Source organism: Arachis stenosperma, chromosome 6 (assembly GCF_014773155.1).
Source record: "Arachis stenosperma cultivar V10309 chromosome 6, arast.V10309.gnm1.PFL2, whole genome shotgun sequence".
Taxonomy (NCBI): domain Eukaryota; kingdom Viridiplantae; phylum Streptophyta; class Magnoliopsida; order Fabales; family Fabaceae; genus Arachis; species Arachis stenosperma.
Window position 1 is genome coordinate 29,892,524 of NC_080382.1, and position 25,726 is coordinate 29,918,249.

At 36.8% G+C, this 25,726-nt stretch overlaps 1 non-coding gene across 1 annotated transcript; it reads right to left on the reverse strand.

Annotated features, from left to right (window-relative positions):
- Positions 1-24,220: 24,220 nt before the first annotated feature.
- Positions 24,221-24,328, reverse strand: LOC130938563 (small nucleolar RNA R71). The gene has a single exon (XR_009069724.1). It is a non-coding gene; the product is annotated as a small nucleolar RNA R71 (small nucleolar RNA).
- Positions 24,329-25,726: the final 1,398 nt, after the last annotated feature.

A 25,726-nucleotide genomic window follows, 5' to 3' on the forward strand; every position in this document is an offset into this window, starting at 1 on the left:
TTCTCTAACAACCCCTTATGCTTCACCTCCCAACTTCGACCAATGCTCGCCAGATGGAGTCCGAGCACCTCAATAAAGGAAATTTTATCAGCTAACTAATTTTTACAATCTTATTATATATATATATATATATATATATATATATATATATATATCAACTAATACCTCTAGGTATTGATCAATTGCAACATCTCCAAGCTCGTTTACCAAATTCACATCGAATGAGGACTGCAGCGTCTCATCTACAACAACCATAAAGGAAAATTTTTTTCCCATACCGAGGACCCATCGGCATCCTTAGCAAAACCATGCAATTTTTCTTGATTACTTACGAAAGTAGCCAGCTCTTCTAAAGGAATCTCTTTCAACTTTTCCACTAAGTCATCGGATGCATCAATATCAATAAGGTCAGATTTTCTCTTTTAAAAATGATTTTATTCCTCCCCCAACTCGGTTGATTGACCTCCCCTTCACCATCTCCTTTTTCAAAGTTTGAGGACGAACCCTCATTTTCCAAATTTTTTGTCTTGAGACGAGCTCTCAGGCTCGCAGCCAACACACCTAGGTATTTTCCAACAACAAAAGAGAAACCCATATTAACATCCAGATACGAGCTATTTCTAAATATACAAACACTTCCTATCAAACCTTACCAAGATAATTCACCACTAACATTTTGTCCTCCTCCCACCTAAATAAATCAAAAATAGAAATTAACTTTTCTCTACCAACAGCACCCAACAGATAGTCTATATTCATTCCTCGGATTTATTTCCTTGGGACCTAAAATATGTTATGGTTGTGAACACCAACAGAGAGGAAATTTCTCGCTGAGATCACCATCAAGATAAAACAGAAAACATTCTTCTGCTGATTTTTTTTCAAAAATATTTCTTTGAAACCTTTGAATGACGATTTATATATTTAAAAAATTGCAAAGCCAGACGAGCTATTCAAATTTACCGAAACCCTTTCCAAACCCCCTTGCTTGAAACATCGAAAAGAATAACTCTAATGAAGGTTTCACTTCCAGAAACTCCATCAATATTTCAAAACACCTAAAAAATGCCCAACTATTTGCCACTGAGACGGAGGACAATTCAACTGCTTCAACACACGATACACAATGTCTGTAAAAGGAAATTTCACCCGAAGCTCTTCCAGAACACAACTATACATATAAAAATATTCAAAATGGTTCTCTCTATGAAAGGCACGCTCAGCCCTCATGCATGGCAACAGTTCTACCCGAATTCTAAACCTTACTATCTTTGAAGTATCTATTCCATCAACACTACCCTTATCAACGAAGAGAGACCCACAAATTTTCACATCCTCACCCACCCAGTCATAAGACCCATCATCATCAACTTTTTGCAAACTTTTTCCCTTTTTTTCACCCATCATTTACCACATCACATAAAGAAAGAAGGCAAAGGGATCAAAATTAGAAACAGAAAGAGAGAAAGCTAACCTTTTTTACTCATCTCTTACTCTTCCAAAACATCTTTAAACAAAACTGCACTTGCTTTAATAAAAATCTTAAGGATTCCAATGAGTTTGTGAATAGTTAATAAAATGTTTTAGTTCCAAATCTATCACAACCGTTGTTTCTCTCAAAAACCAACGGCAATAAATCTCATTTGAAAACTGGAACTCCACCCACTTTTCATTTAATGGCAAGACATTTTTTTTACTTTTTTTAAGAAAATTACAACTGCTACATTTAATTGTTTCAAATTCATTTTGATAAAATACACTGAACTGGGGGATTTAAACCTTTATCAAAATACTGAGGTATAACTCAATAAAAGCTCAACCTATTTTTATCAAAAATACCACCAGGCCAAGCTATGGGGCTGTGATATGACCATTATACATCGGTTATACATTATAATTCGGCTATAAATGTTATAGATCGGTTGTCAATAACAGTCACTCAAACAAGTATCAAAATGCTCAGATATGCTATTACTCTCCATTTAAAGCTTTATGACTTGGGCAGATAACCATTACTCTTCATTTCATATATAAAGGAAAGGGTAAAAAATTGTTCAGATTATTGCAATTTGTAAAGCCTATTATTCACTTACTGATTTGAGCATCAGAGTGCCTTTTGCAGTTACTCTTCATCCCGACAAAAAGCTTGCAGACACTCATCAGAAGATGAGCTATACAGCAGCCAACCTCCACAAGAATAGGGCATATGATAAAGGTACATGATAAATTTATTATTAGTAAATTAAATATTTTCATTTAATGTATGGAAAATAAAGAGAAATACTACACATTCAAGTCTTTTTATGAACCAAGTCCAACCAAGTTAAATAATAAAACTTAGAATAATTCTAGCTATAACTGATTTTTGTTATGTTAGACCAACTTAATTGAACTTGATTAATAAAAAGACTTAGATATATAGTGTTATTCCAAAATAAATATATTAAAATTTAAGTTTTTTATACTTCTAATAAAAAATTTGTTAATTTGATGACAGTGAGAGGGCGGATTCTCGAGTTTGGCCTTCAGAGGGTGCCAGAGACACTCTATCTACCACAGACAGGGGACGATGATGAGTCCTACACTGAGATGGTCAATTCTGAGGGCAGCCTGGGTAGCTGGGCTGGAATGATTTGAAGCCGGTTGTTAGAGGGTGGTTGGAGTTCATTCAGCGCTCCATCATCCCGATGAGCAATTACCCTGAGGTAACTATAGACCGAGCAGTGATGATTCACTGCATCATGCTCAGGAAGGAGGTGGAGGTGGAGCTAGTTATTCTACAGCAGATCTACAGAATTGCTTCCAATGCCTCTACACACGCCAAGCTGGCATTTTCACATCTGATTTATCACCTCTGTGAGGCTGTTAGGGTGCGGATTGACCATGACACCCTTATCCCTATTGAGAGGCCCATCTCTATGAAGAGCATGGAGTACTGGTGCACGAAATTGTGATCTCAATGGCACCAACAACTTGGTATGCACAATTGTAATCTTAACTCTTTTTCACAACTTCGCACAACTAACCAGCAAGTGCACTGGGTCGTCCAAGTAATAAACCTTACGTGAGTAAGGGTCGCTCCCACGGAGATTGTCGGCTTGAAGTAAGCTATGGTCATCTTGTAAATCTCAGTCAGGCGGATTCAAATGGTAATGGAGTTTTGATAATTAAAATATAAATAAACATATAATAAAGATAGAGATACTTATGTAATTCATTTGTGGGAATTTCAGATAAGTGTATGGAGATGCATTGTTCCTTCTGAATCTCTACTTTTCTATTGTCTTCATCCAATCTTTCATACTCCTTTCTATGGCAAGCTGTATGTTGGGTGTCACCATTGTCAATGGCTACTTCCCGTCCTCTCAGTGAAAATGGTCCTCTACGGTTTCCCGCATGGCTAATTAGCTGTTGGTTGTCGATCATGTAGGAATAGGATTTATTATCCTTTTGCGTCTGTCACTACACCCTACAGTCACGAGTTTGAAGCTCGTCACAGTCATCCCATCCCAAATCCTACTCAGAATACCACAGACAAGGTTTATACTTTTCGGATCTCAAGAATGCTGCCAATTGATTCTAGCTTATACCACGAAGACTCTAATCTCACGGAATGGAAGGTTCTGTTGTCAGGAGAGGCAACCATGCGTCATGGACTAGGAATCCAAGAGATACACACTCTAGCTTTCGCAGGTAGAACAGAAGTGTTTGTCAAGCACGCGTTCATAAGTGAGAATGGTGATGAGTGTCACGGATCATCACATTCATCAGGTTGAAGTACAAATGAATATCTTAGAATAAGAATAAGCATGAATTGAATAGAAGAACAATAGTACTTTGCATTAATACTCGAGAAACAGCAGAGCTCCACACCTTAATCTATGGTGTGTAGAAACTCCATCATTGAAAATACATAAGTGAAATTAAGGTAGGCATGGCCGTGAGGCTAGTCCCCAATGTCTAAGGACTAACAATAATCAAAGATGTTCCAAAAGCTCGTCCAAAGATCGTCCAAAGATGTGAGTACAATAGTAAAAAGTTCTATTTAAACTAAACTAGTTACTAGTGTTACAAAAATAAGTAAATGATGCAGAAATCCACTTCCGGGCCCACTTGGTGTGTGCTTGGACTGAGTATTGAAGCTTTCATGTGTAGAGGTCTTCCTTGGAGTTAAACGCCAGTTTGTAACTTGTTTCTGGCGTTTGACTCTAGCTTGCAACTTATTTCTGGCGTTTAACGCTAGAATAGGGCAGAAAGCTGGCGTTGAACGCCAGTTTGCGTCATCTAAACTCGGAAAAAGTATAGACTATTATATATTGCTGGAAAGCCCTGGATTGGGAGCGCGCCATTTGAACTTCTGTAGCTCCAAAAAATCCATTTTGAGTGCAGAGAGGTCAGAATCCATCAGCATCAGCAGTCCTTTATCAGCCTCTGATTCAGATTTTTGCTCAGGTCCCTCAATTTCAGCCAGAAAATATCTGAAATCACAGAAAAACACACAAACTCATAGTAAAGTCCAGAAATGTGATTTTTTCTTAAAAACTAATAAAAATATACTAAAAAGTATCTAAATCATACTAAAAACTATATAAAAACAATGCCAAAAGGCGTATAAATTATCCGCTCATCACAACACCAAACTTAAATTGTTTCTTGTCCCCAAGCAACTGAAAACAAAATAGGATAAAAAGAAGAGAATATACAATGAATCTCACAATATCAATGAAACTTAGTCTCAATTAGATGAGCGGAGCTAGTAGCTTTTTGCTTCCGAACAGTTTTGGCATCTCACTTTATCCTTTGAAATTCAGAATGATTGGCATCTATAGGAACTCAAAATTTTAGATAGTGTTATTGATTTTCCTAATTCAGTATGTTGATTCTTGAACACAGCTACTTTATGAGTCTTGGTCGTGTCCCTAAGCACTTTGTTTTCCAGTATTACCACCGGATACATAAATGCGACATACACATAATTGGGTGAACCTTTTTCAGATTGTGACTTAGCTTTGCTAAAGTTCCCAATTAGAGGTGTCCAAAGTTTTTAAGCACACCCTTTTTGCTTTGGATCACGTCTTTAGCCACTCAGTCTCAAGCTTTTCACTTGGACCTTCATGCCACAAGCACATGGTTAGGGACAGCTTGATTTAGCCACTTAGGCCAGGATTTTATTCCTTTAGGCCTTCCTATCCATTAATGCTCAAAGCCTTGGATCCTCTTTACCCTTGCCTTTTGGTTTAAAGGGCTATTGGCTTTTTCTGCTTGCTTTTTCTTTTTCTTTCTTTCTCTTTTTTTTCGCCATTTTTTTCGCTATTTTTTTCTTTTTCACTGCTTTTTCTTGCTTCAAGAATCAATTTCATGATTTTTCAGATTATCAATAACATTTCTCTTTGTTCATCATTCTTTTAAGAGGCAACAATTTTAACATTCATAAACTTCACTATAAAAAATATGCACTGTTCAAGCATTCATTCAGAAAACAAAAAGTATTGCCACCACATCAAAATAATTAAACTAATTTCAAGATAAAATTTGAAATCCAAGTACTTCTTGTTCTTTTGTAATTAGGCACATTTTTCATTTAAGAGATGTGAAGGATTCATGGAATTATTCATAGCTTTAAGAGATAGACACTAGACACTAATGATCATGTAATAAAGACACAAAATATAGCCAAACATAAAGCTCAAAACCGAAAACAGAAAAATAAATAGACAAGGAGATTAAGGAATGAGTCCACCTTAGTGAGGGTGGCGTCTTCCTCTTGAAGAACCAATGGTGCTCTTGAGCTCCTCTATGTCTCTTCTTTGCCTTTGTTGCATCTCCCTCAAAGCTCTTTGATCTTCTCTAATCTCATGGAGAATGATGGAGTGCTCTTGGTGCTCCACCCTTAGTTGGTCCATGTTGTAACTCAAGCCTTCCAAGGAGGTGTTGAGTTGTTCCCAATAGTTGTGTGGTGGAAATTGCTTCCCTTGAGGCATCTCAGGAATTTCTTGATGAGGATCTTTCTCATGCTCTTGTTGAGGTCTATGAGTGGGCTCTCTTGTTTGCTCCATCCTTTTCTTAGTGATGGGCTTGTCCTCTTCAATGAGGATGTCTTCCTTTATGACAATTCCAGCTGAATTGCATAGGGATCACCTTTTTCTTGGCCACAACTTCATAGAAGTGGTCTTGATGGACCTTTGAGATAAATCTCTCCATCTCCCATGACTCGGAGGTGGAAGATTTTGCCTTCCCTTTTTCTTTTTCTAGAGGTTTCTCTGGCCTTAGGTGCCATAAATGGTTATGAAAAAATAAAAAGCAATACTTTTACCATACCAAACTTAAAAGGTTTGCTCGTCCTCGAGCAAAAGAAGAAAGAAAGAAGGGGAAGAAGAAGTAAATGAAGGAGATGGAGGGTTATAGGTGGTTCGGTCAAGAGGGGGGAAAGGTGTTTGTGTTGTGTGAATATGAAGGAGTAGTGAGGGGTTTATATAGGGGTGAGGGGAGGGTTAGGTTTTGGTCATTATGGTTGGGTTTGGGAAGGAAAAGTGTTTTGAATTTGAAGGGTGAGGTAGGTGGGGTTTTTGGGGAAGAGATATGGAGGTGATTGGTGAAGAGGTGATAGGGAAGAGGATATGATTTGATTGGTGAATGAGAGAGAGAGAGAGGTAGGGTAGGTGGGGATCCTGAGGGGTCCATATATCCTGAGGGGTCAAGGATTTCATCCCTATTCCTTTTAGGCGTACAAACGCCCTTACAGTGCCATCCTGGCGTTTAACGCCAGATTGCTGCTTGTTTCTGGCGTTAAACGCCAGCTTTTATTCCTTTCCTGGCGTTAAACGACAGGATGCGACCTGTTTCTAGCGTTTAATGCCAGCTTGTTGCTTCTTTCTAGCGTTTAACGCCTTGGTGCTTGTTTTTGGCGTTTAACACCCAGAATGGTGCCAGACTGGGCGTTAAATGCCAAATTTGCTACCCTTATTGGCGTTTAAATGCCAGTAAGTTTCTCCTCCAGGGTGTACTATTTTAATGCTATTTTTGATTTTTTCTGTAATTTTGTAGTAGTTTTTGTGACTCCACATGATCATCAACCTAAAAAAAAGAAATAACATAGATAAAATAAAATTGGGTTGCCTCCCAATAAGCGCTTCTTTAATGTCAATAGCTTGACAGTGAGCTCTCATGGAGCTTCACAGATGTTCAGAGCATTGTTAGGGCCTCCCAACACTAAACTTAGAGTTTGGATGTGCAGGTTCAACACCAAACTTAGAGTTTGGTTGTGGCCTCCCAACACCAAGCTCAGAGTTTGACTGTGGGGGCTTTGTTTGACTCTACACCAACTCTCCTCTGTCCACATTAATCACAGCTTTTGCTGTGGCTAGGAAGGGTCTTCCAAGGATGATGGATTCATCCTCATCCTTTCCAGTGTCTAGGATTATGAAATCAGCATGGATGTAAAGGCCTTTGACCTTTACTAGCACATCCTCTACCTGTTCATAAGCCTTTTTCATGGATTTGTCTGCCATCTCTAATAAGAATTTGGCAGCCTATACCTCAAAGATTCCCAGTTTCTCCATTACAGAGAGTGGCATTAAGTTTATGCCTGACCCCAGGTCACACAGAGCCTTCTCAAAGGTCATGGTGCCTATGGTACAGGGAATTAAGAATTTACCATGATCCTGTTTCTTTTGAGGTAATGTCTGCCTAACCAAGTCATTCAGTTCATTAGTGAGCAAGGGGGGTTCATCCACCCAAGTCTCATTACCAAATAACTTGCAATTCAGCTTCATGATTGCTTCATGGTACTTAGCAACTTGCTCTTCAGTACTATCTTCATCCTCTTTAGAGGAGGAATAGTTATTAGAGCTCATGAATGGCAGAAGTAGGTTCAATGGAATTTCTATGGTCTCTAGATGAGCCTCAGATTCCTTAGGTTCCTCAAATGGGAACTCCTTTTTATCCAGAGAACATCCCATGGGGTCTTCCTCACTGGGATTCAAGTCCTCCTCCTCCTCTCTAGGTTCGGCCACACCAAGTAAGGTTATGGCCTTGCACTCTCTTTTTGGATTCTCTTCTGTATTGCTTGGGAGAGTACTAGGATGAGTTTCAGTGACTCTTTTACTCAGCTAGCCCACTTGTGCCTCCAAATTTCTAATGGAGGACCGTGTTTCATTCATGAAACTTAGAGTGGCCTTAGATAGATCATAGACTATGTTTGCTAAGCTAGAGGGGCTCTGCTCAGAATTCTCTGTCTGTTGTTGAGAGGATGATGAAAAAGGCTTGCTATTGCTAAACCTATTTCTTCCACCATTATTAAAGCCTTGTTAAGGCTTTTGTTGATCCTTCCATGAGAAATTTATATGATTTCTCCATGAGGTATTATAGGTGTTTCCATAGGCTTCACCTATGTAATTCACCTCTGACATTGCAGGGTTCTCAGGATCATAGGTTTCTTCTTCAAAAGATGCCTCTTTAGTACTGTTGGATGCATTTTGCAAACCATTTAGACTTTGAGAAATCATATTGACTTGCTGAGTCAACACTTTGTTCTGAGCCAATATGGCATTCAGAGCATCAATTTCAAGAACTCCCTTCCTCTAAGGCGTCCCATTACTCACAGGATTCCTTTTAGAGGTGTACATAAACTGGTTATTTGCAACCATTTCAATGAGTTTCTGAGCTTCTGCAGGCATTTTCTTTAGGTGAATAGATCCACCTGAAGAATGGTCCAATGACATCTTAGACAATTCAGACAGACCATCATAGAATATATCCAGGATTGTCCATTCTGAAAGCATGTCAGAAGGATACTTTTTGGTTAGTTGCTTGTATCTTTCCCAAGCTTCATAGAGAGATTCACCTTCTTTCTGCCTGAAGTTTTGAACATCCACTCTAAGCTTGCTAAGCTTTTGAGGAGGAAAAAACTTGGCTAAGAAAGCCGTGACCAGCTTATCCCAAGAGTTCAGGCTATCTTTAGGTTGAGAGTCCAACCATATTCTAGCTATGTCTCTTACAGAAAAAGGGAAAAGTATAAGCCTGTAGACCTCGGGATCAACCCCATTGGTCTTAACAGTATCACAGATTTGCAAGAATTCAGTTAAGAACTGGAAAGGATCTTCTGATGGAAGTCCATGAAACTTACAATTCTGTTGTATTAGAGAAACTAATTGAGGCTTTAGCTCAAAGTTGTTTGCTCCAATGGCAGGAATTGAGATGCTTCTTCCATGGAAGTTGGAATTTGGTGCAGTAAAGTCACCAAGCATCTTCCTTGCATTGTTGTTGTTATTGGGTTCGGCTGTCATATCTTTTTCTTGTTCGAGAATTTCAGTTAGATCCTCTTCAGAGTACTGTGCTTTAGCTGCTCTTAGCTTCCTCTTCAAGGTCCTTTCAGGTTCAGGATCAGCTTCAATAAGAATGCCTTTTTCCTTGTTCTTGCTCATATGAGAGAGAAGAAAACAAAGAAAGTATGGAATCCTCTATGTCACAGTATAGAGATTCCTTTATGTGAGTAGAAGAGAAGAATAATAAGAGGATGAGAAGAGAGAAAAAGAAAAATCCAAACACAGAGAGAAGAGAAGGTTCGAATTATGAGTAGAAGAGAAGTGTTAGTAGATAAATAAAATAAATAGAAAGAGATGAGAGAGAGTTTTCGAAAATAATTAAAAGGAAAAGGAAAATATTTTTGTTTTTATTTTAAAATTTTGTTAGAGTTTGAAAATTAAAAAAAAAGGATAAAATAAAAATTAAAATTTGAAATAATTAGTTAATTAAAAGAATTTTGAAAAAGAGGAAGGTGATTTTCGAAAATTAGAGAGAGAAAATTAGGTAGGTGGTTTTGAAAAAAGATAAGAAATAGTAAAACAAACAAAAAAATCAATTAGTTAGTTGAAAAAGATTTGAAAATCAATTTTGAAAAGATAGGAAGTTTAGAAAAGATTTTTGAAATTAAAGTTTGAAAAATGTATGATTTGAAAAAGATATGTTTGAAAAGATATGATTAAAAAAAATTTTGAAAAAGATTTGAAAAGGAAATTAAAAAGATTTGATTTTTTTTTTAAAAATTAAAGTTGATGACTTGACTAACAAAAAACTAAAAGATATTATTTTAAAATTTAAAGTTTGAATATTTCTTAACAAGAAAGTAACAAACTTGAAATTTTTCAATCAAAACATTAATTGTTAGTGTTAATTTCGAAAATTATGAAATAAAGATAAGAAAAAGATTTTGAAAATCAATTTTTAAGGGAAATTTTTGAAAATATAAAAGAAAAAAATGGAAAAATTTGATTTTTGAAAAAGTTTTGAAAAGATAAGATTTTTAAAATTGAAATCTTTACTTGACTAACAAGAAACAACATATTTTAAAAATTTTTGATTAACTCAGTCTTTACAGTCTCACAGATCTACAAGAACTCAGTTAAAAACTGATAAGGATCTTCAGATGGAAGTCCATAAAACTTGCAGTTTTGTTGCATTAAGGCAACTAGCTGAGGTTTCAGCTCAAAGTTATTGGCTCCAATGGCAGGAATGGAGATGCTTCTTCCATCAAACTTGGACGTTGGCTTTGTGAAGTCACCAAGCATTCTCCTTGCATTATTATTATTTTCGGCTGCCATCTCCTTCTCTTGTTCGAAAATTTCTGAAAGGTTGTTTCTAGATTGTTGTTACTTAGCTTCTCTTAATTTTCTCTTCAGGGTCCTTTCAGGTTCTGGATCAATCTCAACAAGAGTGCCTTTATCCTTGTTCCTGCTCATATGAAAGAGAAGAAAACAAGAAAGAAAGAGGAATCCTCTATGTCACAGTATAGAGATTCCTTTATGTTAGTAGAAAAGAAAGGGGTAGAAAATAGAAGAGGGAATTCGGATATTTAGATGGAGAGAGGTGAAGAGAAGTGTTAGTAATTAATTAAAATTAAAACCTGAAACAATTAGTTAATTAAAAAGAATTTTTGAAAAAGGGGTGATATTTTCGAAAATTAGAGAGAAAATTAGTTAGTGGTTTTGAAAAAGATAAGAAACACAAAAAGTTAGTTAGTTGATTGAAAAGATTTGAAATCAAATTTTAAAAAGATAAGAAGATAAGAAGTTAGATATTTTTGAAATCAAATTTTGAAAAGAAAATTTTGAAAGGATAAGATAAAAAGATAAGATAAAAGTTTAAGAAAAAGATATTTTGAAAAGATTTATTTTTAAAATGACTTAACTAACAAGAAACTACAAGATAAGATTCTAGAATTTAAAGATTGAACCTTTCTTAACAAGAAAGTAACAAACTTCAAATTTTTGAACCAATCACATTAATTGTTAGCTATTTTCGAAAATTAGATATAAAAGCTAAGAAAAAGATTTTTGAAAAATAATCTTTAAAATTTTCGAAAATAATAAAAAATGAAAAAGATATGATTTTTGAAAAAGATTTTGAAAAGATAAGATTTTTAAAATTGAAATTTTGACTTGACTAGTAAAACAACTAATTTTTAAAAATTTTTGACCAGTTATCCCAAATTTCGAAAATTTGGAGGGAAATAAGAAAAGATATTTTTGATTTTTGAATTTTTAATTATGAGAGAGAAAAACAACAAAAATACTCAATGCATGAAATTTTTAGATCAAAACAATGAATGCATGCAAGAATACTATGAATGTCAAGATGAACACCAAGAACACTTTGAAGATCATGATGAACATCAAGAACATAGTTTTGAAAAATTTTTGATGCAAAGAAAACATGCAAGACACCAAACTTAGAAATTTTTAATGCTTGGAAAATATGAATGCAAAGATGCACATGAAAAAACAAGAAAAGACACAAAACAAGAAAACATCAAGATCAAGCAAGAAGACTTATCAAGAACAACTTGAAGATCATGAAGAACACTATGAATGCATGGAATTTTCGAAAAATGCAAGAAAAATTTTTAAAGCATGCAATTGACACCAAACTTAAAACATGACATAAGAATCAAAAAAAGAAACACAAAATATTTTTGATTTTTATGATTTTCTAATTTTTTTAATAATTTTTTTTTTGGATTTTTATTATTTTTTCGAAAACAAAGTTAGGAAAAACGAAAAAGAAAAGAAAAATTTTGAAAAAAATTTTTGAAAAGAAAATTACCTAATCTGAGCAACAATATGAACCGTCAGTTGTCCATACTCGAACAATCCCCGGCAACGGCGCCAAAAACTTGGTGGACGAAATTGTGATCAACAATTTTAGCTCTTTGGTATATGCACAAAAACATTAACTCAGCACTTTCTTTTCACAACTCCGTTCAACTAACCAGCAAGTGTACTGGGTCGTCCAAGTAATAAACCTTACGCGAGTAAGGGTCGATCCCACGGAGATTGTTGGTATGAAGCAAGCTATGGTCACCTTGTAAATCTCAGTTAGGCAGATTAAATTGGTTTTGGGTTTCGAAAATTAATAAATAAATAGAGAATAAAAAGGGATAGAAATACTTATGTAAATCAATAGTGGGAATTTCAGATAGGTGTATGGAGATGCTGTGTTCCTCTTGAAACTCTACTTCACTACTCACTCTTCCTTCAATCCTTCTTACTCCTTTCCATGGCAAGCTGTATGTAGGGCATCACCATCATCAATGGCTACTTTTAATCCTCCCGGGAAAATGGTCCTATGCGCTGTCACTGCACAGCTAATCGTCTGGAGGCATCACCTTTGGTTGATAGCTACATCCCATCCTCTTAGTGAAAATGGTCCAAATGCTCTGTCACGGCACGGCTAATTATCTGTCGGTTTTCAATCATGTTGGAATAGAATCCATTGATTCTTTTGCGTTTGTCATCACGCCCAGCCTTCAGGAGTTTGAAGCTCATCACAGTCATTCAATACCGGAATCCTACTCGGAATACCACAGACAAGGTTAGACTTTCCGGATTCCCAGGATCCTACTCGGAATACCACAGACAAGGTTAGACTTTCCGGATCCCCATGAATGCCGTCATCTATCTAGCTTGTACCACGAAGATTCTGTTGGGGAATCTAAGAGATATGCGTCCGGCCTAAGGTAGAACGGAAGTGGTTGTCAATCACGCGCGTTCATAGGTGAGAATGATGATGAGTGTCACGGATCATCACATTTATCAAAGTGTTGTGCAACGTATATCTTGGAATAAAAAAAAAGAATTGAATAAAAAGTAATAGTAATTGTATGAAACTGAGGTACAGCAGAGCTCCACACCCTTAATCTATGGTGTGCAGAAACTCCACCGTTGAAAATACATAAGTGAAAGGTTCAGGCATGGCCGAATGGCCAGCCCCCCAAAACGTGCTCAATGGCCTCCTAAGATGAAGAATAAAACAAAACTAAGACCAAAGATGAAACGTGGTCAAAAGACATCTAATACAATAGTTAAATGTTCTATTTATAATAAACTAGCTCCTAGGGTTTACATGAGTAAGTAATTGATGCATAAATCCACTTCCGGGGCCCACTTGGTGTATGCTTGGGCTGAGCTTGATCTATCCACGAGCTGAGGCTTTTATTGGAGTTGAACTCCAAGTTATGACGGGTTTTGGGCGTTCAACTCCGGATCATGACGTTTTTCTGGCGTTTAACTCCAGACAGCAGCATGTACTTGGCGTTCAACGCCAAGTTACGTCGTCAATTTTTGAATAAAGTATAGACTATTAAATATTGCTGGAAAGCTCTGGATGTCTACTTTCCAACGCCGTTGAGAGCGCGCCAATTGGAGTTCTGTAGCTCCATAAAATCCATTTCGAGTGCAGGGAGGTCAGATTCCAACAACATCAGCAGTCTTTTTGTCAGCCTTTTTCAGAGTTTTGCTCAAGTCCCTCAATTTCAGCCAGAAATTACCTGAAATCACAGAAAAATACACAAACTCATAGTAAAGTCCAGAAATGTGAATTTAACATAAAAACTAATGAAAACATCCCTAAAAGTAGCTTGAACTTACTAAAAACTACCTAAAAACAATGCCAAAAAGCGTATAAATTATCCGCTCATCACTAGTCCTTCAATTGAATGGGGACTACCATGTGTTTAAAGCTCAAGGATCTTCCTCTTCAACCATGGAGAGGAAGCATGAAAAGATTTTCTCAATACAGAGTAAAACAAAGCCCCCACAGTCAAACTCTATGTTTGGTGTTGGGAGGCCATAACCAAACTTTAAGTTTGGTATTGAACCCCCACATTCAAACTCTAAGTTTGGTGTTGGGAGGTCCCAACAATGCTCTGATGATCTGTGAAGATCCATGAGAGCTTACTATTAAGCTATTGACATTAAAGAAGCGCTTATTGGGAGGCAACCCAATTTTTTGTTATCTATATTTCTATTGTTCTTTTATGTTTTATTAGGTTTATGATCATGTGGAGTCACAAAACAAGTGCAAAAATTAAAAACAGAATTAAAAACAGCAGAAGAAACAGTACACCCTGGAGGAAGAGCTTATTGGCGTTTAAACGCCAGTAAGGAGCATCTGGCTGGCGTTTAACACCAGAACAGAGCATGAGGCTGGCGTTGAATGCCAGAAACAAGCAGCAGTCTGGCGTTTAAATGCCAGGATTTCTCCCTAAGGAAAGCTGGCATTAAATGCCAGAAACAAGTAGCAAAGTGGCGTTTAACGCCAGAAATAAGCATCAGTCTGGTGTTAAACGCCAGGATTGCATAGGGCATTTTACACGCCTAAAGGGTGCAGGGATGAGAAATCCTTGACACCTCAGGATCTGTGGACCCCAAAGGATCACCTCATGATCTGTGGTCCCCACAGGATCCCCACCTACCTTCTCCCTCTCTCTCACACCTTTTCATAACACTCTTCCCCATAAACCCCACCTACCTTCAAATTCAAAATCTCTTTCCCACCCAAACCCATCCTAAATGACCGAATCTTTACCCCTCTCCCTCCAATATATAAACCCCCCCATCTTTCTTCATTTTCACACACACACCACCCTCTCTTCTCCCCTTTGGCCGAAACCTACACCACTCTCCCTCTCCTCCATCTCTTCTTCTTCTTCATCTATTCTTTCTTCTTTTGCTCGAGGACAAGCAAATTCTAAGTTTGGTGTGGTAAAAACATAGCTTTTTTGTTTTTTCCATAACCATTGATGGCACCTAAGGCCGGAGAAACCTCTAGAAAGCGGAAAGGGAAGACAAAAGCTTCCACCTCCAAGTCATGGGAGATGGAGAGATTCATCTCAAGGGTCCATAGCTCAGTAGTAGAGCATTTGACTGCACATCAAGAGAGCCCACTGATGGACCTCAACAAGAGCATGAGGAATTCCCTCATCAAGAAATCCCTGAGATACCTCAGTGGATACATTTTCCTCCACACAACTATTGGGAGCAACTAAGGATACGAGCACCAAAATCACTAGGGATGGAGCAACAAAGGCAAAGAATAGACATAGAGTTGCTCAAGAACACCATTGGTCCTCTAAGAAAAAGGTGCCACCCTCACTAAGGTGGACTCATTCCTTAACTTCCTTGTTCTTATCTCTCTGTTTTCCGGTTTTATGCTATATGTTTGTCTATATTTTGAGTCTTTACTACATGATCATTAGTATTTAGTAACTATGTCTTAAGGCTATGAATAATTCCATGAATCCTTCACCTTTCTTAAATGAAAAATGTTTTTTAATTCAAAAGAACAAGAAGTACATGAGTCTCGAATTCATCTTTGAAATTAGTTTAATTATATTGATGTGGTGACAATACTTTTTGTTTTCTGAATGAATGCTTGAACAGTGCATTTTTTTGATCTTGTTGTTTATGAATGTTAAAATTGTTGGCTCTTGAAAGAATGATGAAAAAGAGAAATGTTATTGATGATCTGAAAAATCATAAAATTGATTCTTGAAGCAAGAAAAAGCAGTGAAAAACAAAGCTTGCGAAAAAAAAAGTGGCGAAAAAAATTTTAATAAAGAAAAAGAAAAAGCAAGCAGAAAAAGCCAATAGCCCTTAAAACTAAAAGGCAAGGGTAAAAAGGATCCAAGGCTTTGAGCTTCATGGATAGGAGGGCCCAAGTAAATAAATTCAGGCCTACGCGGCTAAATCAAGCTGTCCCTAATCATGTGCTTGTGGCATGCAGATCCAAGTGAAAAGCTTGAGACTGAGTGGTTAAAGTCGTGATCCAAAGCAAAAATAGTGTGCTTAAGAGCTTTGGACACCTCTAACTAGGGACTTTAGCAAAGCTGAGTCAAAATCTGAAAAGATTCACCCAGTCATGTGTCTGTGGCATTTATGTATCCGGTGGTAATACTGGAAAACAAAGTGCTTAGGGCCACGACCAAGACTCATAAAAGTAGCTATGTTCAAGAATCAACATACTTAACTAGGAGAATCAATAACACTTTCTGAACTCTAAATTCCTAGATATGCCAATCATTCTAAACTTCAAAGGATAAAGTGAGATGCCAAAACTGTTCATAAGCAAAAAGCTACAAGTCCCGCTCATCTAATTAGGACTAATATTCATTGATATTTTGAGATTTATAGTATATTCTCTTCTTTTTTATCCTATTTGATTTTCAGTTGCTTGGGGACAAGCAACAATTTAAGTTTGGTGTTGTGATGAGCGGATAATTTATACGCTTTTTGGCATTGTTTTTAGGTAATTTTTAGTAGGATCTAGCTACTTTTAGGGATGCTTCTATTAGTTCTTATGCAAAATTCACATTTCTGGACTTTACTATGAGTTTGTGTGTTTTTCTGTGATTTAAGGTATTTTCTAGCTGAAATTGAGGGACCTGAGCAAAAATTTTATTCAGGCTGAAAAAGGACTGCTGATGCTATTGGATTCTGACCTCCCTGCACTCAAAATGGATTTTCTAGAGCTACAGAACTCCAAATGATGCACTTTTAACTGCGTTGGAAAGCAAACATCTAGGGCTTTCCAATAATATATAATAGTTTATACTTTATTCGAGTTTAGACGACGCAAACTGGTGTTCAACGCCAGTTCTATGCTGTATTCTGGAGTAAAACGCCAGAAACACGTCACAAACCAAAGTTAAATGCCAAAAACACGTTACAACTTGGCGTTTAACTCCAGGAGAAACCTCTGCACGTGTAAAGCTCAAGCTCAGCTCAAGAACACACCAAAGTGGGCCCCAGAAGTGGATTTCTGCACTAAGACTTGTTTCTGTAAACCCTAGTAACTAGTCTAGTATAAATAGGACTTTTTACTATTGTATTTTTATCTTGGTATCAATCTTTGGACGTTTAGTTCTTAGACTTTAGGGGCTGGCCATTCGGCCATGCCTGGACCATCACTTATGTATTTTCAACGGTGGAGTTTCTACACACCATAGATTAAGGTGTGGAGCTCTGCTGTACCTCGAGAATTAATACAATTACTATTGTTCTTCTATTCAATTCAAGCTTATTCTTATTCTAATATATTCGCTGCACTTCAACCTGATGGATGTGATGATCCGTGACACTCATCATCATCCGTCCTTATGAACGCGTGCCTGACAACCACTTCCATTCTACAAGCGAGAGCTAGAGTGTGTATCTCTTGGATTCCTTAATCAGAATCTTCGTGGTATAAGCTAGAATCCATTGGCAGCATTTTTGAGAATCCAAAAAGTCTAAATCTTGTCTGTGGTATTCCGAGTAGGATTCATGGATTGAATGACTGTGACGAGCTTCAAACTCGCGATTGTTGGGCGTAGTGACAGATGCAAAAGAATCACTGGATTCTATTCCAATATGATCGAGAACCGACAGATGATTAGCCATGCTGTGACAGAGCATTTGGACTATTTTCACTGAGAGGATGGGAAGTAGCCATTGACAACGGTGATGCCCTACATACAGCTTGCCATGGAAAGGAGTAAGAATGATTGGATGAAAGCAGTAGGGAAGCAGAGATTCAAAAGGGATAAAGCATCTCCATACACTTATCTGAAATTCCCACCAATGATTTACATAAGTATCTCTATCCTTATTTTACATTTTATTTATATTTTAAATTATCAAACTCCATAACCATTTATTATCTGCCTAACTGAGATTTACAAGATGAAAAGGGATAAAGCTCTCCATACACTTATCTGAAATTCCCACCAATGATTTACATAAGTATCTCTATCCTTATTTTACATTTTATTTATATTTTAAATTATCAAACTCCATAACCATTTATTATCTGCCTAACTGAGATTTACAAGATGACCATAGCTTGCTTCATACCAACAATCTCCGTGGGATCGACCCTTACTCACGTAAGGTATTACTTGGACGACCTAGTGCACTTGCTGGTTAGTTGTGCGAAGTTATGACAAAGTATGATTCACATTTGAGAGCTCCAAGTCTATTGGCGCCATTGTTGATGATCACAATTTACACGCACCAGTGATCTTGTGGTGCAAAGGAATTAACTTGGAATCCTAAAATATACATGACATGAATCTCATGTATCCTCTTAAGGTGCATTGCACACCAAACTTGTTATTCACTGTGTGTTTTATGCAAGAATTTACTTAAGTTCTTGTCAATTTTAAATTGATTCTCATGAGAACTACTTTATTAAATATTTTCAAAACATAACTAAAAGGATATAAAGCATGGATTGCCTCCTATGAAGCGCTTCTTTAACGTCATTAGCTTGACGGTTGGTCTTTGTCAGGGGGGTTGGTAATGTCTCAGGTCTTCTCCTCTCACAGTGAATCTGTCTCCATTTATTTCTTTGAGAATCTCTATATGCTCCAAGGATAGGATTCTATTGATTGTGTACACTTGAGGTAGTTGAGATAGAATTATAGGAAAATGAGGTGGGATTAGTGGTTGGTGGATTGATATCACTCTGTCTCCTGGTTCTTCTTACCTGAAATCAATCAAACAAAGTGCATCAAAGTCTTTCTCTTAATAATGTAATGATGCATCATTCATTTTATCATTCAATCCTTGTATTATTCTCATGAAATTGTTTAGAATTCACAATGTTTGCTTGAATCAAGGTATGATGCATATTCAACCAAATACTTGTTTATTACCTAAGAAAATGCATGAAACTATCCTAAAACATACTAAAAATGGCTTATGAAACTAGCCAAGATGCCCTGGAATCAGAGCATGAGCAACTAAACCTCCGAAGTTAGGGTTAGGAGCTCTGTTGATTCTCATGGATTAATAATATTACTGTTCTACTTCAATACATGATTGATTCCATTCTCTTGTGCATTTTTGTTCTTGATATCATGAATTGAGGATGACCCGTGACAATCATCCTTGTTCTACATGGGTTCTGTGTGAGTCCTGCCCAGATAGCATTGAACCATAACCTACAGAATGCACTGCGGATTCCAAGAGCGTGCCTGGGCGACTTTGGATATGTGACATATAATCCCGTTGACCGTGGGATACTGAGGTTTCTGTGGCGTCAAGGCTAGAGTATGAGAAGCAGAATTCCCTGATCCAGAAGATCCAATATTGTCTGTGGCGTTTTGAGTAGGATCGTGAAGGGGAATGGATTGCTTAGGTCTTCACCTTTGACTATAGCGGGAAGCCATAAGTTAACTTGATGAGGATGTTACATGAGTTGCTCGTATGGTGGATTGTTATGGTTTAGAAGAGACTAACTTGATGAGGATGATACATGAGTTAGTCAATTATGGCTGCCATTGAATAAATTATTCGTTGTTGAAGTAGACAGTAAGAAAAGTTAATTCGGAAAGAATACGCAGCTCCGAAGCGTCAACTAATTATCCATCGTTGCTTTTACACTAATCTGGTATTTCCTTATTTATTATTTCATTTATGCTTCTTAACAAACAACCATCTTTTCTAATCGTCTGACAAAGATTTACAAGATAGCCATTGCTTGCTCAATCTGACAATCTCCGTGAGATTTGACCCTCACTCACCTGAGGTATTACTTAGACGACCTAGTGCAATTGCCGGTTTAGTTGTGCGGTGTTAAATTTCACGCACCAGAATCCAAAGGGTTCCCCCAGTTAAGTTCTTGTGATGTTTATGTATCCGGTAGTAATACTTGAAAACAAAACACTTAGAGTCACGGCTAGGCTCAAAAAGTGCAAAGCATCAAAAGAAGACGCTGTGTTCAAGAACTAAGAAAAACTAAAAGAGGATAATCAATAATACCATCTGGATTCTAGTTCCAAGTGATGCCTGGTGCACGAAATTGTGATCATCAATGGCGCCATCAACATGGTATGCTCAATTGCAATCTCAACTCTTTATCACAACTTCGCACAACTAACCAGCAAGTGCACTGGGTCGTCCAAGTAATAAACCTTACGCGAGTAAGGGTCGATCCCACGGAGATTGTTGGTATGAAGCAAGCTATGGTCACCTTGTAAATCTCAATCAGGCGGATAATAAATGTTATGGAGTTTTCGAATACCAGATAAAGCAGAAAATAAAGATAGAGTTACTCATGTAATTCAATGGTGGGAATTTCACATAAGTGTATGGAGATGCTTGTCCCTGTTGGATCTCTGCTTTCCTACTGTCTTCCTTCAATCCTTCTTATTCCTTTCCATGGCAAGCTGTATGTAGGGCATCACCGTTGTCAATGGCTACATCCCATCTTCTCAGTAAAAAAGGTCCAAATGCTCTGTCACGGCACGACTAATCATCTGTCGGTTCTCGATCATGTTGGAATAGAATCCCTTGATTCTTTTGTATTTGTCATCACGCCCAACAGTCGCGAGTTTGAATCTCGTCACAGTCATTCAATCCCTGAATCCTACTTGAAATACCACAGACAAGGTTTAGACTTTTCGGATTCTCATGAATGTCGCCATCAATCTAGCTTATACCACGAAGATTCTGATTACGGAATCCAAGAGATATGCGTCCGGTCTAAGGTAGAACGGAAGTGGTTGTTAGTCACACGTTCATAGGTGAGAATGATGATGAGTGTCACGGATCATCACATTCATCATGTTGAAGTGCAACGAATATCTTGGAATAAGAACAAGCGGAATTGAATAGAAAATAGTAGTAATTGCATTGAAACTTGAGGTACAGCAGAGCTCCACACCCTTAATCTATGGTGTGTAGAAACTCCACGTTAAAAATACATAAGGGATGAAGGTACAGGTATGGCCGAATGGCCAGCCCCAAAACGTGATCAGAAGACCGAATGGTCAAAAGTCCTGACAATCAAAGACACTGAATACAATAGTAAAAAGTCCTATTTATACTAGACTAGCTACTAGGGTTTACAGAAGTAAGTAATTGATGCAGAAATCCACTTCCGGAGCCCACTTGGTGTGTGCTTGGGCTGAGCTTGAGCTTTACACGTGCAGAGGCTTCTTTTGGAGTTGAACGCCAAGTTGTAACGTGTTTTTGGCGTTCAACTCTGGTTCGTGACGTGTTTTGGCGTTTGACTCCAGAATGCAGCATGGAACTGGCGTTGAGCGCTAGTTTACATCATCTAATCTCGAATAAAGTATAAACAATTATATATTTCTGGAAAGATCTGGATGTCTACTTTCCAACGCCGTTAAGAGCGTCCCATTTGGAGTTCTGTAGCTCTAGAAAATCCATTTCGAGTGCAGGGAGGTCAAATTCCAACAGCATCAGCAGTTCTTTGTCAGCCTTTTTTCAGAGTTTTGCTCAGGTCTCTCAATTTCAGCCAGAAAATACCTGAAATCACAGAAAAACACACAAACTCATAGTAAAGTCCAGAAATGTGAATTTAGCATAAAAAATAATGAAAACATCCCTAAAAGTAGTTGGATCCTACTAAAAACTATCTAAAAACAATGCCAAAAAGCGTATAAATTATCCGCTTATCACATCTCCATACGCTTATCTGAAATTCCCACCAATGAATTACATAAGTATCTCTATCTTGTTTTATTTTTTTTATCTTTTAAATTATTAAAACTCCATAACCATTTGAATCCGCCTGACTGAGATTTACAAGATGACCATAGCTTGCTTCAAGCTGACAATCTCCGTGGGATCGACCCTTACTCACGTAAGGTTTATTACTTGGACGACCCAGTGTACTTGCTGGTTAGTTGTGCGAAGTTGTGAAAAAGAGTTGAAATTACAATTGTGCGTACCAAGTTGTTGGCGCTATTGAGATCACAATTTCGTGCACTAAGTTTTTCGCACTGTTGCCGGGGATTGTTCGAGTTTGGACAACTGACGGTTCATCTTGTTGCTCAGATTAGGTAATTTTCATTTTGTTTTAACCATTATTTTATTTTCAAAAAGTTTTCAAAAATCTTTCAAAATTTTCTTCTTTTTCGTTTTTCTAAAAATAATTTTCGAAAAATCCAAAAAATTTTAATAAAATCATAAAAACCAAAAATAATTTGTGTTTCTTGTTTGAGTCTAATGTCAATTTTTAAGTTTGGTGTCAATTGCATGTTTTAATTTTTCTAAAAAAAATTTCAAAAACTCATGCATGATGTTCTTCATGATCTTAAAGTTGTTCTTGAGGATTTTCTTTGTTTGATCTTCATATTTTCTTGTTTTGTGTCTTTTGTTGTTTTTCATATGCATTTTTGAATTCATAGTGTCTAAACATGAAAAATCTCTAAGTTTGGTGTCTTGCATGTTTTTCTTTTCTTGAAAATTTTTCAAAAATAAGTTCTTGATGTTCATCATGATTTTCAAAGTGTTCTTGGTGTTCATCTTGACATTCAAAGTGTTCTTGCATGCATTAGTTGTCTTGATTCATGATTTTCATGTTTTGCTTCAAATTGGTGTTTTTCTCTCTCATCATTAAAAATTCAAAAATCAAAAAATATATTTCCCTTATTTTCCTCATAAATTTCAAAATTTTGGGTTGACTTAGTCAAAAATTTTTAAAATAAGTCGTTTCTTGTTAGTCAAGTCAAGATTTCAATTTCAAAAATTTATCTTTTCAAAATCTTTTTCAAAATCAAATCTTTTTCATTTTTTTCCTTTGTTTTTCGAAAATGTTCAAAAATCTTTTTGAAAACTTTTCAAAATCTTTTTCTTATCTTTATTTCATATTTTTCGAAATTAACACTAACAATTAATGGTTTGATTCAAAAATTTAAAGTTTGTTACTTTCTTTTTAAGAATGATTCAAACTTTAAATTTTAGAATAATATCTTTTGATTTCTTGTGAGTCAAGTCATTAATTCTGATTTTAAAAATCAAATCTTTCTAAATTTCTTTTTCAAATCTTTTTCAAAATAAATTTCAATCATATCTTTTCAATCATATCTTTTCAAACATGTCTTTTTCAAATCATATCTTTTTCAAAATCAATTTTAAAATCTTTTCTAACTTCTTATTTTTTCAAAATAGATTTTCAAATCTTTTTCAACTAACTAATTGATTTCTTTGTTTGTTTTACTATTTGTTATCTTTTTCAAAACCACCTAACTACTTTTCTCTCTCTAATTTTCGAAAATTCCTCACCCTTTTTCAAAATTCTTTTTAATTAACTAATTATTTTAAATTTTAATTTTAATTTTACCTCTTCTCTTAATTTTCGAATTTTAACTAATAATTAAAATAAAACAAAAATATCTTCCTTTTTTTCTTAATTATTTTTGAAAACACTTCTCTCTCATCTCCTTCTATTTATTTATTTATTTACTAACACTTCTCTTCTATTCATAATTTGAACCCTCTTCTCTTCTCTCTCTGTATTCAAATTTTTCCTCTTCTATTCTTCTTCTCTTCTACTCACGTAAAGGAATCTCTAGACTGTGACATAGAGGATTTCTCTTCTTTTCTGTTATCTTCTTTTTCATATGAGCAGGAGCAAGGAGAAGGACATTCTTGTTGAAGCAGATCCTAAACCTGAAAGGACTTTGAAGAAGAAGCTAAGAGAAGCTAAAGCACAACAATCCAGAGAAAACCTTACAGAGAATCTCGAAAAAGAAGAAGACATGGCCGAACCCAACAACAATGCAAGGAAGATGCTTAGTGACTTCACTGCACCAAATTCCAACTTCCATGGAAGAAGCATCTCAATCCCTGCCATTGGAGCAAATAATTTTGAGCTTAAGTCTCAATTAGTTTCTCTGATGCAATAGAATTGCAAGTTTCATGGACTTCCATCAGAAGATCCTTTTCAATTCTTAACTGAATTTTTGCAGATCTGTGATACTGTTAAAACCAATGGAGTTGATCCTGAGGTCTATAAGCTTATGATTTTCCCTTTTGCTATAAGAGATAGAGCTAGAACATGGTTGGACTCTCAACCTAGAGATAGCCTGAACTCTTAGGATAAGCTTATCACGGCTTTCTTAGCCAAGTTCTTTCCTCCTCAAAAACTGAGCAAGCTTAGAGTGGATGTTCAAACCTTCAGGCAGAAAGAAGGTGAATCCATCTATGAAGCTTGGGAAAGATACAAGCAACTAACCAAAAAGTGTCCTTCTGACATGCTTTCAGAATGGACCATCCTGGATATATTCTATGATGGTCTGTCTGAATTGTCTAAGATGTCATTGGACCATTCTGCAGGTGGACTATTCACCTGAAGAAAACACCTGCAGAAGCTCAGGAACTCATTGACATGGTTGCAAATAACTAGTTCATGTACACTTCTGAAAGGAATCCTGTGAGTAATGGGATGCCTCAGAGGAAGGGAGTTCTTAAAATTGATACTCTGAATGCCATATTGGCTCAGAACAAAATGTTGACTCAATAAGTCAATACGATTTCTCGGAGTCTCAATGGATTGCAAAATGCATCCAACAGTACTAAAGAAGCATCTTCTGAAGAAAAAGCTTATGATCCTGAGAACCCTGCAATGGCAGAGGTGAATTACATGGGTGAAGCCTATGGAAACACCTATAATCCCTCATAGAGAAATCATCCAAATTTCTCATGGAAGGATCAATAAAAGCCTCAACAAGGCTTTAATAATGGTGGAAGAAACAGGTTTAGCAATAGCAAGCCTTTTCTATCATCCTCTCAGCAACAGACAGAGAATTCTGAGCAGAGCCCCTCTAGCTTAGCAAACATAGTCTCTGATCTATCTAAGGCCACTCTAAGTTTCATGAAAGAAACAAGGTCCTCCATTAGAAATTTGGAGGCACAAGTGGGCCAGCTGAGTAAAAGAGTCACTGAAACTCCTCCTAGTACTCTCCCAAGCAATACAGAAGAGAATCCAAAAAGAGAATGCAAGGCCATAACCTTACTTGGTGTGGCCGAACCTAGGGAGGAGGAGGAGGACGTGAATCCCAGTGAGGAGGACCTCATGAGACGTCCTCTGGACAAAAAGGAATTCCCATTTGAGGAACCTAAGGAATCTGAGGCTCATCTAGAGACTATAGAGATTCCATTGAACCTACTTCTGCCATTCATAAGCTTTGATGACTATTCTTCCTCTGAAGAGGATGAAGATATTACTGAAGAGCAAGTTGCTAAGTAACTTAGAGCAATCACAAAGCTGAATGCCAAGTTATTTGGTAATGAGACTTGGGTAGATGAACCCCCTTGCTCACCAATGAACTGAATGACTTGGTTAGGAAGACATTACCTCAAAAGAAACAGGATCCTGGTAAATTCTTAATTTCCTATACCATAGGCACCATGACCTTTGAGAAGGCTCTGTGTGACCTGGGGTCAGGCATAAACTTAATGCCACTCTCTGTAATGGAGACATTGGGAATCTCTGAGGTACAGGCTGCCAAATTCTCATTAGAGATGGCAGACAAATCCATGAAAAATGCTTATGGATAGGTAGAGGACGTGCTAGTAAAGGTCAAAGGCCTTTACATCCCTGCTGATTTCATAATCCTAGACACTGGAAAGGATGAGGATGAATCCATCATCCTTGG